The sequence below is a fragment of the Pezoporus occidentalis genome, unplaced genomic scaffold (genome assembly GCF_034315485.1).
Source record: "Pezoporus occidentalis ecotype Australia unplaced genomic scaffold, CSIRO_AGI_Poc_V1 ctg8, whole genome shotgun sequence".
Classification (NCBI taxonomy): domain Eukaryota; kingdom Metazoa; phylum Chordata; class Aves; order Psittaciformes; family Psittacidae; genus Pezoporus; species Pezoporus occidentalis.
This window is the reverse complement of record NW_026916158.1, coordinates 4471797-4486529: the sequence shown is the minus strand read 5'-3', so window position 1 is coordinate 4486529 and position 14733 is coordinate 4471797. Positions and strand designations below refer to the sequence as shown.

At 41.8% G+C, this 14733-nt stretch overlaps 1 protein-coding gene across 2 annotated transcripts in view; it reads left to right on the top strand.

Moving 5' to 3' along the window:
- Positions 1 to 977: 977 nt before the first annotated feature.
- The window catches only part of GPR149 (G protein-coupled receptor 149), a 110153-nt gene continuing 96397 nt past the window's right edge, over positions 978 to 14733 (top strand). The window contains exon 1 of one of the 2 annotated variants that reach the window (XM_062603062.1): positions 978 to 1534. The gene's annotated coding sequence lies outside the window, so the exon portion shown is untranslated. The remainder of the gene's footprint in view (positions 1535 to 14733) is intronic. The other variant, XM_062603063.1, reaches the window with a different exon arrangement.

Below are 14733 nucleotides of genomic sequence, written 5' to 3'. Positions count from 1 at the left end.
AACAACTGGAGCAGAAACTCGTAGGGACACGCAAAACCCAAGGAGCCAACGCCCCGCCGCGTTTCCAGGCGGCTGCCTGCCCTTGGGCTGCGAGGCAGGGCTGCCTGGTTTCTTTGTGCCCGCTCTTGCTTGCACGACACTGCATGGCGCGATCCTTGCGCCGGAGCCAGTCTCGTAGGTGGGCGCTGCGCAGACCCCCTGCCCGCTCCGTGAGCGTGACTCAGCCGCCACGAGGCGTCGCCGCCACCGGCCCCGGCACGCAGCATGCTGGGGGACCTTCTGGAAGGTGCGGGGCGCCGTCGGGCGGGGCCTGCCGGTGGCGATGTGTGCGGGGCTTGGTGATGCCGGGGAGGGCTCTGGGTGCCGGCCCGCAGTGAGCAGCGTGGTTGTTGTGACCTTGCTGGATTCTGCCTTTCGAAGAAGCGGCATTGTGTGACTTGGCAAGGGCAGAGGCCTGCGGCTTGACCCTCAGTTTACTGGCAGGGGCTCGGCCCGGCGTGGTTGGGCCCTGCACCGCCTCAGGTGGTGGTGTTGCTGGTGGTAGTGAGACTGTCAGCCGTGCTTCTCCGTTTCTGCATTTTCCTGACAACATGATTTGCAGCTAAATGTATGTATTTCAAGAAGTTAGCTACTGTTTGTGGTAATGATACATGATTATGATACACTGTAGATTTACATTTCATATTAGGAAGAAATTATTTGCTGTGAGGATGGTGAGGCACTGTCACAGGTTGCCCAGAGAGGCTGTGGGTGCCCCATCCCTGGCAGTGTTCAAGGCCAGGTTGGATGGGGCTTGGAGCAACCTGATCTAGTGGAAGGTATCCCTGCCCATGGCAGGGGGTTGCAACTAGATGAGATTGAAGTGCCCTTCCAACCCAAACCATTCCATGATTTTGTGATATCCTCTTAAAAGCCTAAACTTCGCTTGTATTTTTTAGTGTTTTCATAATCTTTATTATTATTAGGTTTTGGGGCTAGTAATTTCTTACTTGTCTTTATTGCAGAGCTTTCACAAGAAAGAGCCTTGTGGTTGGGAAGTGGAACTATATGCCAGGAAGGAGGCCTGTGCGTTGGCAGTCAGATGATGATGTCGGATGTGTTTTGGAGTTGGTTTTGTACAGGAAATGCCAGAGAGTCAGTACCAGTACTGACCAAAGAGTGAACCATGGCATGGAGCTACATGGGGACAACAAATACGGAAAATATTTTGAATTAGGAACTTGTAAAACGTGCTTGCTCAGCATTTCTCCTAGCTAAGTGATAGCAGCTACATTCTGTTAAGTAATGAGATTGGGGCTCGTACATTGTACCTTGGCACTCTATGAAGATCAGGCATAATGCCTGGTGTGTCTGTGTCATATAATTAAAGTTAACAAGAAAAAAAGGAGCACAGGTTTTTGGATGCATTTGGTAGTTTACAGATGACTGGGCTGTCCAAGAGTTTTTTGACCAGCTTTACTTAGCTCTGCAGAAGGCTCTGACTGGAAGCCGTGGAGTGAGCTTATGGAAGGACCTGCCCTGTTGCTGACTGAAGGTACATGAATTTAAACAGATCTGTGGACTTAATTACTTCTACAGAAATGTCAAAGAGAGCACTATTTTGGATTCTTCCAAGCTTCAAAATGAGTGTGTTACATAGTCCCCAGTGGCACGGGTGTTGGTACAAACACTAATGCAAGGAGTAAACCTTGACTCTCTGTCCATCAAAGTGCTTGTCCTGCCTCTCTTCTGTTTTGTGTTTCTGACTTCTCCATCATACGAACAAGGGTATAATAGGTATTATGTGGTAATGCAGTAACCAGTCATTGCAAATTTCAGTTCTCTGTATGAATGGTTCAGAAATTTAAGATAGAAGCTAGTTGCTTTCTGGAGGTTACGGTAGCAGCAGGCTTTGGTGACTTCACAACATGCAACCTCTTTCACTTTTTTATTTAAAAAAAAATCAAATTTCTTACTTCATTCTGTTGTTTAGTGAAGTGCACAACAGTTTATGAAAACAGCATTTAGTAAGGATATTAAGTGGGGATTTAATTAATGGCAGGAACAATGCAGTGCTGATATAAATGAAAACAAAAATACCCAAAATATGGAGTGGAGTAGCAGCAGCGTGTCAAAAGCCTGCCCTGGGTGTTGTGATCACATCATGTTCTGAGGGTATCAGGGTAGCCCAGAGTTCTGCAGCAAATATCCTTGTGATACACTCTGAATACTGCTATTTTAAAGAAAGTAGAGAGCATGGCAGAATATGTGATCTGGAATACGGCAGCTGGGGAGGGCGGTTGATTATAAGCTGAAAAGGTGGGTAGACCATTACAGAGTGGAAAATGTTCTGAATATAATCATGGCTGCGTCAGCCCAAACGATGGCAGAACTGCAGTCTAGATCTGTCTTTTCTTTAGAAAACATTTTCTAAATTTTCACACATTTTCTCAACAAAATAAATCATAAGTCAAATTCAGATGAGATTAACAAATAAAGAGAGGCTAGTTTGTATTAATCTGTCCACTGTTTTTCATAGATGTCACATGCCATGACATCTTTATTGCAGAGAAATGGGACATCTTTACTGCAAAGAAATGGACGTGAAGGACTCTTTTTTTTTTTTTGTTTGGTTGTATGGTTTTCCTTTGTACATCCAATATGGTAGTGGAACTTAGGCTGCACACATACCTTTTCTTATACTGACCTTAAACCCAAACTCATTTGTAAGGTGGAAGTGTAGATTAAAAGTCATGTTTTGCTGAACTTCTGTGGAAGTGGTGCTCTTAAGGTGGCCCATTCTGTTAAAGAGTGCCCAGAGACTTAGTTATCAGAGGGGAAGCAGGAATGGTATGAAGAAAGGGATGATAAAAGTCAAGCAGCTATGTACTTTCATCTGATTTGTCAGATGACTTGCCACCTCACCCCAGATCTGGAGCAGCCTCCAGATGGCACAGGCAACTTGCTCTAGGAAAAATAAGGATAGGGAGACAGGCTTCAACCATGGTGCCAAGAAGGTGGCATGACTTACCTGGAAGTTCTGGAGGTATTGCTGTCCACCTAAAGTCATCTCTCCAAGCCCTGATACCATTTTGCAAAGGTACCTGTGTGCTGAAATGTCCTTGGTGTGGTAACTCTGGTGGTCACAGAGTAACTTACCCAAGTACTAGCTTGGCCCTGCCTGAAACTGTTCCGCTTTCACAAGGTATAAAGCTGTAGCTAAATGCACTGATGGGTGAAGGAAACATACCTGTGGTACTTGAGAAGGTTGGACTAATTTTTTTTTACAGCAATGGAACAGATTCCGAGAGTGGTCTGAAGTTACGTAGCAATAATTAGCCTTGCAGTTGGTATTAGAAATTCTGGGTGATACCCTGTGAAGTCTTACGTGAGCTCTTCTAATGTGGGTGCTTGACTATAGTATGCCTGGGAAGCTGATGACTCCTGTGTCATACAGTGTAAATGGTTTTTCAGACCCGAATTTCTGCTAGCATTCACTCAGAGTTGTCATGTGAGTTGCCTCTTGGAGGGCCACTTTTCTCATGTGACAGTTATCTGGATGTGTTGGGAGACCAGATATTGCTGAGTTAATAAAGCCACAGCATCTTTGAGAAAACATCTGTAGAGGCTTGTAATGAATGTCATCAATACTTAATCAAAGATATGGTATTTTCTCTGAGATATCTTAGTGTGAAAATTAAAAGTACACCAAAGAAGCAATGGAAAAAATATTAATTATTTCAGTGAATTAAAGTGATGACTTTTTTTCATATTACTTGCCTGTCTTCTGTCTTTACTTCGTATGCACAAATCTGAGCATCCTGTCCAACGGCACTTTGAATTATTGAATTATTCAGAATATCAAATTATTTATTAACTATATATAAATAATAGGGCATAGCAATGCTGTGTGGGGGTTACGTGTAAGATAGCATTCTGCCAAAATACTGCTTGTCTGTATTGTGTGTTGACCACATAAGATTGTTGATAGAAGAGGGGGCCTTTATTAGGAGAAACAAACTCTTTGAAAAACAGATCCGAAAGTATGTGTTTTCTTAGTAGCTTGGAAAAATGTCAAGACTGGTACAGCCACTAATGAGGTTATACCATGCCGAAGGTTGGGATTCTTTTCATTGTCATATTCTGTTAAAACAACAAGCCACTGATGTACTGCAAGCCTAAGAAATATGCTGAACACTAAAGGCCATGTTTGCTGTGTTGAGTACAGTTACAATCAAGAAGATTATTAAAGCTGGAAGTTACTCAAAATGAGAGTAAAGAAACATCTAAATTTAGGATGACAGATTTAAAATATTCCTAAGTAATAGTTGGGTCACTGGAAAACAACCAGCCACAACTTAACTAAACAGTAGGTAATACCACCTTGCCTGGCATAGTGGCAAGTTAACAGTCACATTTTTCTGTTCTTTCTTCCTGCTTCACCCTTGATCAGAGTTTCTTTTCACCATCCAGATGACATAAGCAAATCGTCTGCAGGAAAAGTAAGTTCTGTTTCAGTGTCACAGATTAGCTGGCTCCACGTCCCTGGACAATGAGATAATTTAAACAAAGTCCATGACTTAAATGTCTCTTTGGTCTTTTCTTAATCCCAAATAACAAAGTACAAGGCTTGCGTAACATGACTACTATATAGAAAATGGGGAGGAAAAATACCCCCTGACACTGGACTTTCAGAGCAATGTGAAAGTTGTCCTGTTCTGAGCCATCCTTTTGTCACTTTGAATAGTAGTGAGAGAAACTGCAAGAGAAAACTAATAGTTTTTCCTAATGGTTAGGTTAGGTTTTCTACTTTAAAATATGAAAGGGCAAAGCTCTATGCATAAATCTGAAAATAGGAAACCTAATCATGTTGATTGTCTTGGTGAAGTCTTGTCTTGCCTTCACTAGACCCTGTGGCAAATCTTCTAGTAACTCTCATCGATGAGATCAAGCCCAAGGGCATCTTTCTGCCCTGAGAAAGTGGGCCATTTAGTTATTTGCTTGTGTGTGGTATTTAGTTGCATGAAGTACAGTTGCAGATATCTAAGCATACATGTATAACAAAAGCAAATACCTGTTCTACATTCAGCTTAAAAGGCATCATCAGCCTCTGCTGGCTGGAGTTTTGCAGTGATGTGTACTAATGCACAGTGACTGACTGTAGCCCCTGCTGAAACAGCAGAGACAGGTCTGGTCCTGTCTCTTTGTTACCCTGAGAGGTGGCAGGACATCTTAACTTCTTTTCTTAGTTTACTTGCACTCAGCTAAGAGGGAGCTTGTACAATACAAGCAGTGTTCTTTTTCCTTTAGCAGAAAGTCATCTTCCCTTCATCTTGGAGTGTTCTTTCTCTTACTGCTTACTTAGGGTTTTTTTTGATGGCCATTTGCCTTTCTCCTGGTTTTAGTTTGCTTACTCTCTGATCCTATTTTCTCTTTAGTTTCCTGTTGGCTTGGTCCTTTTTTACTCTTCTCTGTTTCACTGAAGCTATTAGTGTGAGGTGGATCAGATAATTCAGGGTTAAAGCAGACCCTTGAACTCACAGTATTTAATGGATTTGTAATTAGGCCATGTATCCCTGTGAGAATGGGCAGTCTGGGAATTTGCCAGGATTTACAGGGGGATTTAGTAGCCTACTAAGAGTTTCCAGACCTATTAAATTCCTTAAGAAGTTTTAAAGGCACCACTGATTTAGGCAAGGAAAGATTTTGAACTAGGGCATCTCTAAATGCACATGAAACTGAGAGATGAGAAGTAGAAAAATGCTTATTTTGCAGAGAACAAGGAGAACTTTCAAAGATTCTATGAATACAAGTGCAGAAGTAGATTTTCAAAATTATCTTGGTAACACATGGCTGGCTTAAACCATATGATATGTGTTTTCTCTGAGAATTTATATTTAAATATTTGATAAGACCTGATTAGTAGAATACACATTACCCAGGCACTATGCATGTGTTATACTAGGTATATATGACTACTGCTATTCTCTGATCTTTGAATACATAATTGTGATTTAATAAATCATGAAGTGTCTTTGGAGGAGATCAGATAGTATCTGTTAAATGCCACATAACCTTGTTATGAAGTCCTGGTTTATTCTTGCTTATAACTGAGAACAAGTATGAACTTCTGTTGTTGTTTACTTTCCAGAGAAGAAGGGCAAAATGCATGCAACTTAAAAATACTTCTATTTCATGTGTCGGTGCTTTGGATTAAGCTTTTATCTTGAACACGACAGAGAGTAAGGGAAAGGAAAGGTAGAAAACACATGGTCATTTGGTCATTTTTGTCATACTAACACAAAACTGCTATTTTTTCCTCCAGGTTAAAGAGATCCAAACGACAATTAGCTTTCTTCTGTTCATTCAATGACTACTGTGTAAAAAGACCACATAGCAATAAAAATTATTCTGCTTATGTGTACAGCAAAGTGAGTGTATAACTTTCTTTAAATTTGACCTGTCATCCATTTTTGGAGTAGCAATGGATTTGACTTGTGAAAATTAGCACTAGGGTCAAATTCAGATTATTTTAACTGTAATTATGTATCAGCATCTCTGGTTTGGATCCATACCTCTTATCTCCTGGTTGCAGCAATCTGCATGCACTTGTTGATAAATGGATTCATTCCTGTGAAATGTTAGTCTTGAAACTGCAGTGAGTTTAAGTTTAAATACAGTAACAAATTCAGCTGTTTCTGTAACCAGTACAACTACTAGCTCTGTTACCTCCTCTGTTACTTGACTGATGACGTTCTGAGTACCAGAAACATGTGTTCCTAAAAAATGCTGACTGTTGTGAGTAGTGGGATAAACAGAAAAATACTAGAGACTTCCTTGGGCCTAATAGCTTGGGTTTTGTCTATATGAAGAAGAACAGTGAACTTTTATTCTCTTATTTATACAACCTCAGGGTAGCTCTGTCACCTGCGGGTAAAGTAATTCCATTGCATTCTTTGGCATAACACTGTATTTATACCTCTCATCATCCAACTTAACAGCAGAGACTTTGGCCTTCTTTAAATGGTATCAGCAGTTGGAGTTGATAGTTCATTGTGTTATGCTGTGAGTTCTTAAAATATAATCCAAACTATCAGTCTTGAGTTTCTGGAAAACAAATTTGCAGTTTAAACATCAAGCACAAACTGTCCCTGCCTCTTTCTTCACTGAATTAGCTTTTGAAAGGCCAAGAGCTGCTGCAGAGATAACAAGGACTGAAGAATTTACAGCAGGTGGTACCAACTGTGCAAGTACAACTCCCAGCCAAAATTATCTGACACCCAGCTGTGGAGAAGCCTGGGGGATCAGAGAGTGACTCAGGCGGAAGTGAGAAGAGAGAATCCGGCTGAAGGACCAAGCCCATAAGTGTGGTGTTATTCTCTCTCACTCAGTGAGATAACCCCAGAGAATGCCATGTTAAAATTAAAAGAGACTCCTGGTTTGTTGACCATTTGAGTATATTACTCTCATACCCCAAAAGAAAAGACATAGCAAACAGCAAATATGGAGTTCTGTATCTGATGGTGAAGGATGCCTGGTGTAGCATGAATGAGAGAGACTGGTAATGGTAGTGTGGGGCTCAGTGCAGCACCATGATAAGGCCTTAGTAGCTCCAGTGAGACTTTTAACTAAAGATACAAGTTAAAGGGGTTCAGGGTAAATCTTGAATCCAGTTCTGTCACAGCCCATGCTTTTCTGCATGTTCTCATAGGCCTTGTAAGTTTTTCTTGATGTAGAATATTGTTACAATTACCGTTTGACCTTCATTCCAGCAAGACTTCCTTCAGAAAAATATTTTCAAATGCTCAGAACTAGTATGATTGTTTTCCTTATTTTCATACTTAAATATTTTTGTCAAAGCTGTTCTTCATTTATGTGAGCAAATGGTGCAAAGTAATCGTTACAAAATAATACAGGCACTCACTAAGTGGCATGCTTTGTTTATTCTTATTCCATGTATATGTACATATTCTGTGTATTTTTTACAGCGTCCTGAATCTTTCTGCAGTTTCAAAAACAGCTTTCTCTAGTTAGTTTTCTCTCATTTTATTTGATACAGGGATGGTGTTTCTCTCCAGCAGTTTATTCTTTCTGTGGATGATCCTCACCAAGTACAGATGTTGAAAGGTCTTCCTGGTAGAAATCCATATTTGCCCTTTGGCAGTCTCCTGTGCAGCCTCTCCCAGGCAGCCAAGGAAAGACAGCTTATTAGCCAATTTGTTCCTGTTGTTAATGGTAATGAAACCAGGGGAAGACCTTGGAGGGAAGAGCTGTGCTAATCTTTCAACACAGACAGTACACTTCTTTGATACTTATATGGGGTTTTTTTTGGTATGCAGTACTGTAAAATGCATCTTTCAGGTGAACAAGCTAAGACCTCGTTTTACAGAGCAGTACCTCTGAGTTGTTACGCTCCTGTTTCTGTCTCAATTGGTCAGGCTGTGTGTTGTAGTAAGGTGTATTTAGGTTAGTGAGCAAAGATTAATTTACACCATCTCTATGTTCATTTGCGTTTGACTATCTTAAGAGCCTAGGGCAGTGTATTTGCCTGGTGTATATTTACACAGAGTTAGCTTTCCTTCTGAACACTAATGAAAGACCCTGCTGTATCTTGGATGGCTTAAGGTTAGATATCTCGGATAATCATTTTAATCGTTTTAGTTGATGTGGGAAGGTAGTGATACAGAAAAAGGATTTTACCTTTTATCTTACTGGGTGGGTTTTGGTTGTTTGAGGGTCTTTTGGGTTGCTTTTTTGCTTTTTTTTTTTTTTTTTGGAAGACTGATTCTGAAGATTCTGAAGAAGCTGTCAAAGACAGTTGAATCTGCTGGAATGATAAATGAAAACATACTGGATCTTTTATAAGATCGACTACGTAGAATGAGATTAAGTGTGTGCAAGACAAGACTTAAATATGTGCTAATGTGATCTATTTGGGATTTTGGCTTTGTTGTTTGGGGTTTTTTTTGATGAGCTTATACTCGCTGGAAAAACCTTGCTGGCATGCAGATAAACCTGGAAACATCCTATGATAATGGTGACACTGGCTGCAGCTTCCCTATTGATAGTGTATTTAAAGTTGGAGAGGCTCATAGTTTTTGACAGATAGAGCGAAATCATTGCAGATACAGTAATCCTGATAGTACAGTTAAGTTAGGTGGAGATTAAAGGATAAGATTTCTGTTTTTTTATTGTCTTTTATATGATTTAATGCAGATTAAAGGGAATAATCCAATTTGGGGGGGATTTAAAAATTAACCAATTCTGCTTGAGAATTTTAGGAGATTAGAAGTCTGAATCAGCTGCTATCCAGTTAAGACTTTCATAGCTTTTGGAAGATGAATTCTGACTTTCCAGCTTCAGTTATTTTAAAAGTAATTCACAAGTTGATACTTTGTTTTTAATTTTCTTCTCATCTTGTGATGGAGAAGCACAGTAAGGTTTTACTGCATAATAATAATGTCTTCTGTATCAGGCTGTAATAAAACAAGAATGCACCTGAAGCTTACTTGTTTGAGCTAAGATACACAGAAAGCTTAGAAAACAATGAAGAGGGGAATATAGATATAGATATATATGGATATGTAATATTTTTCTAATGTTGGTGAAGCTCAGGAAGAGGTGTAATTCAGTGCATTTATTCCTCTTTGAGCTGTGTATGTCCCACACAAGATCGCAGCTGAAAGAAGTTGTGAAATTTTAAAAGTTCTGAAGAAGTTCTTTCTGAAGTTTTAAAAATTCACCTTCCGGATCATTTGCTAAATTTAAAAGAGTTTAGTTGCTGGAGTAGGAAAACCAGCTTGACTAAATAAACACCTGAGGAGATGACACCTTACCTGAATGACACTGATGATGCTGGCTTTCCTGTGTAGGTTTTGCTAAAAGAAAGTTAATGAATATGTTTATTGCATTTATTGCAGCTGTAAAAAAATCACGTAGAAAATGACAGTCATAATGTGTTATTTACACATGTACTTACTTTTCATTTTGTGAAGCTGTGACCTGCTTTGTTTGTATGTATCTGTTTCAACAGAAAACTGCATTAGTACCTTGCAGTGCAATTATGTCTTCCTTGTGATTAGTCAGTTGATTCTCAGGAATAACTTAAAAATACTGTGTTAAAGGATCCTGGCACATTTCCATTTTAAATACTAAGAGCCCTCCTGAGTTATAGCCAAAGTAAGATATAAGATGGCAGCAAATGGAGCTTGTACATTTTTGGAAATACAGCCATTGTTATCTTTTGTTTTGAAATGCTGATATTTTACTCTTGCCAGAAAAAGCCTTTCTCCATTCTAGCTTTTGTGAAATTGTGCATGGTCACTGTATAATAAACACAGGCACTGAGAGACCAGCCAAGCTGCTAAGCATCCAAGAAGTGGTAGGTGGGCAGAGGTATCCTTGAAGTCACATGATTGCCCAGAAAAGTTTTTAAAACAGAACTTCTAAGTTTGAAAATATTGTTCATAGTGGTTTTCAACATATTTTCTTTGTATTCAGCATGACATATGTTTGGAAACATGTCTCTGATTCTACCTCTGCATGTGAGCATTTCTGCGTGTGTCCAAGTAAGTCTCACTTGGGCTATTTGTTTTTTTTTGTGGGGGTTGTTTTTTTCTTTTTTTTTTTACATTAAAAAGAAGTAGTGCAAGAACGTTTAAAATCTTGCAGAAGGTTCTAACATAACATATACTTACACCATTTGTTCCTGGATGCCTGATCAAGGAGAACCTGCGGATGAAGCACTCCGTAGACAGGTAGGAAAAGCCTCATGCTCGCAGGCCCTTGTTCTCATGGGTGACTTCAACCACCCTGACATCTGTTGGAAGGACGGTACGGCCCGGCACAAGCAATCCAGGAGGTTCCTCGATTGTGTAGAAGACAACTTCCTTCTGCAAGTAATAGAGGAGCTGACAAGGAGAGGTGCCATGCTTGACTTTGTGCTCACCAACAGGGAAGGGCTCGTTGGAAATGTGACTCTCCAGGGCAGCCTTGGATGCAACGATCATGAGATGGTCGAACTTGAGATCCTCAGGACAGTGAGAAGAGCGTGCAGCAAGCTCACTGCCCTGGACTTCAGGAGAGCAGACTCTGGCCTCTTCAGGAAGCTGCTTAGTAAGGTTCCACGGGATACAGCCCTAGAGGGCAGGGGGGCCCAAGACTGTTGGTTGATATTCAAGGATCACCTGCTACAAGCTCAGGAGTGTTGCATCCCAACTAGAAGGAAGTGCAGCAGGAGAGCCAGGAGACCTCCTTGGATGGATAAGGAGCTCCTGGGGAAAATTCAAATGAAAAAAGAGGCTTATAATAAGTGGAAGCAAGGACAGGCAGCCTGGGAAGAATACAGGGATGTTGTCCGGGAAGCTAGGGACCAGGTTTGGAAAGCTAAGGCCCAGTTAGAATTAAACTTGGCTAGGGATGTTAAGGATAACAGGAAGGGATTCTGCAGGTATGTAGCAAATAAAAAACAGACTAGGGAGAATGTAGGCCCTCTCAGGAAGCTCTCAGGAGAACTGGCTACACAGGATTTGGAGAAGGCTGAGGGTCTGAATGACTCCTTTGCCTCGGCCTTCACTGGCAAAGGCTCTGACCAAACCACCCAAGTTTTGGAAGGCAGATGCAGGGACTGTAAGAATGAAGACCTTGTGCTTACTGTAGGAGAGGAACTGGTTCGAGACCACCTTAAAAATCTGAACGTGCACAAGTCCATGGGTCCTGATGAGATCCGTCCGCGGGTCCTGAAGGAGCTGGCGAATGAAGTTGCAAAGCCGCTGGCCATCATATTTGAGAAATCATGGCAGTCAGGTGAAGTTCCCGACGACTGGAAAAAGGGAAATATAACCCCCATTTTCAAGAAGGGGAGAATGTATGACCCGGGGAATTACAGACCAGTCAGTCTCACCTCTGTGCCTGGCAAAAACTTGGAGCAGACTCTCCTGGAAGGCATGCTAAGGCACATGAAAATCGACAGGGTGCTTGGTGACAGCCAGCATGGCTTCATAAGGGAGAAATCCTGCCTGACCAATTTGGTGGCCTCCTATGATGGGGCTACAGAACTGATGGACAGTGGTAGAGCAGCTGATGTCGTCTACCTGGACTTGTGCAAAGCGTTCGACACTGTCCCACACGACATCCTTGTCTCTAAATTGGAGAGACATCAATTTGATGGATGGACCACTCAGTGGATAAAGAACTGGCTGGATGGCTGCACACAAAGAGTTGTGGTCAATGGCTCAATGTCCAGCTGGAGACCAGTAAGGAGTGGTGTCCCTCAGGGATCGGTGTTGGGACCATTCTTGTTTAACATCTTTGTCGGTGACATGGACAGTGGGATTGAGTGCACCCTCAGCAAGTTTGCCGATGACACCAAGCTGTGTGGTTCGGTTGATACCCTGGAGGGAAGGAATGCCATCCAGAGGGACCTCGACACGCTTGTGAGGTGGGCTGATGCCAACCTCATGAAGTTTAACCATGCCAAGTGCAAGGTCCTACACCTGGGTCGGAGCAATCCCAGGCACTGCTACAGGTTGGGCAGAGATGAGATTCAGAGCAGCCCTGCAGAGAAGTACTTGGGGGTGTTGATTGATGGGAAAATGAACATGGGTCGGCAGTGTGTGCTTGCAGCCCAGAAAGCCAACCGTATCCTGGGTTGCATCAAAAGGAGCGTGACCAGCAGGTCGAAGGAGGTGATCCTGCCCCTCTACTCTGTTCCTGTGAGACCTCACCTGGAGTATTGTGTGCAGTTCTGGTGTCGTCAACGTAAAAAAGGACATGGAACTGTTGGAACAAGTCCAGAGAAGGGCCATGAGGATGATCAGGGGACTGGAGCACCTCCCATATGAAGACAGGCTGAGGAAGTTGGGGCTGTTGAGCCTGGAGAAGAGAAAGCTGTGGGGAGACCTCATAGCAGCCTTCCAGTATCTGAAGGGGGCCTATAGGGATGCTGGGGAGGGACTCTTCATTCGGGACTGTAGTGATAGGACAAGGGGTAATGGGTTAAAACTTAAACAGGGGAAGTTTAGACTGGATATAAGGAGGAAATTCTTTCCTGTTAGGGTGGTGAGGCACTGGAATGGGTTGCACAAGGAAGCTGTGAATGCTCCATCCCTGGCAGTGTTCAAAACCAGGTAGGACGAGGCCTTGGGTGAAATGGTTTAGGATAAGGTGTCCCTGCCCATGGCTGTGGGTTTGGAACTAGATGATTTTAAGGTCCTTTTCAACCCTAATTATTCTATGATTCTATGATCTATTCTATGTTATTTAAGATGATGCAGTTTAACATGCTAGAATTACACTCTGCAAAAAAAAAGTATTTCTATTTTTTTTTTTATTGGAATAATTTAAAGTACAAGTCCCACCTGCTTTCCATTAGAACTTGAATTCATAAATCATTTACCTGCCCTTGGAAAAAATGTATCTTCCTACCTTGTAAATTCTTTCTTCCTATTTAAGGCACCAGAAAATGGGTTTAATTAGGGCCTTATAAACATACTGGTTCTTCATCAGTCAGCTGCTGTTCTTACAAGGGATTTTTATTTTGTTTATTCAATTTCACATGTGAGCTGCTGAAATAAGACTGAATGAGCTGACCATATATGAGGAAATAGTGTAATGTCGTTGTCTGAATATACATGAAAATCAAGACTGTCCAAGAGCAATGCCTATGATTAAATGGATGCTTTGAAATGTGGGGCACTGCCACAATAATATGACTGTCTGTTAAAGGACATACTTGTGTGGTAAAATTGTAAGTTACTTGATTATAGAAGAAAATGGAGACTGGGATGCAGAGCCACGCCCATTAATGGTTGTCCTGGGTTCAGCAGTAGCAGTCATTTTTCTCCTTCTTAGTAGCTGGTGCAGCGCTGGGTTTTTGACTCTCAGCCTGAGATCAACGCTGGTAACACCAGTGTTTTTGGTTGCTGCTCAGTAATGTTGGTCAGTAACTCTGACCAAGCACTTTCTGAGTCTCATGCTCTGCCAGGGAGGACAGGAAGCCGAGAAGAAGTAGGGACAGGACAGCTGATCCAAACTAGCCAGAGGTATTCCATACCACAACATGTCATGCCCAGTATATAAACTGGGGGCAGTTACCCGAAAGGGCTACATCACTGCTCGGTTGGGCTGGGTATCAGTCGGCGGGTGGTGAGCAGTTGTGTTCTCTTCCCTTGTTATTTCCCTTATCATTATTATTATTGGTGGTAGCAGTAGTGATTTGTGTTATACCTTAGTTACTGGGCTGTTCTTATCTCAACCCGTGGGAGTTACATTCTTTCGATTCTCCTCCCCATCCCTCGGGGGGGGGGGGGGGGGAGGAAGGCAGGGGAGTGAGAGAGCAGCTGCATGGTTCCAAGTTACTGGCTGGACTTAAACCACAACAATGGTGTATCTGCAACACATATCTAGGAAAAATCCCATTAAAGGCCTTTCTTCAAAGCATGTCTGGCATGGTTGGATTCGAAATGTGAAAACTTGATCTCAGAATAAAATTCTAATAAATTTTTAAGCAGGAAGAGTGGTTTGGGACAGGAGGTGTCATGCAGCTCCTCAACCAGAAGAAATCCAACACTTAAAAGCTGAGTCTTAAGTCAACTAATACAAACTGAGAAATTAGCTCTTATTTATACACGGTCCATTGATGAATTAATGAGATGGAGTTTTACTGATTTTTCTGCATGTTCTAGACACAACTATTAAAATACTGACTTGAGTCTTGAGTCTTGCAATATGATGGAGAAGTAAACGAAACAAGCT